This window comes from Lipotes vexillifer, unplaced genomic scaffold, assembly GCF_000442215.2.
Source record: "Lipotes vexillifer unplaced genomic scaffold, Lipotes_vexillifer_v1.1 scaffold3427, whole genome shotgun sequence".
Taxonomy (NCBI): Eukaryota; Metazoa; Chordata; class Mammalia; order Artiodactyla; family Lipotidae; genus Lipotes; species Lipotes vexillifer.
In genome coordinates this window covers 66,440-66,732 of record NW_006778738.1, presented here as the reverse complement: position 1 = coordinate 66,732, position 293 = coordinate 66,440, and positions in this window count along the sequence as shown.

Sequence of the window (293 nt, the reverse complement as noted above, 5' to 3'; positions counted from 1 at the left end):
CTTGGGGGAGACGGCCATGTCTTCCCCTTCCCGGTGGCTGGGTGGGGGGGATGGGCAGCCGGTAGGTGGACAGATGGAGGGATGAGAGGCCGAGGGATGGACAGATGGGCCCTAGGGGAGGGACGCAGACCCGGCCCTTTCCCACCCATCCCACCCCACTCCCTCACCGGCCAGATCTCCGCAGATGGGGCCGGAGTTGCCTGCATCCAGATAGCCAGGCTGAGGGACCTTTGGGCTGCTGGTGGGAGGATTGCCTTGGACCAATGCTCTACGACTCAGGCCCCCAACCCTCT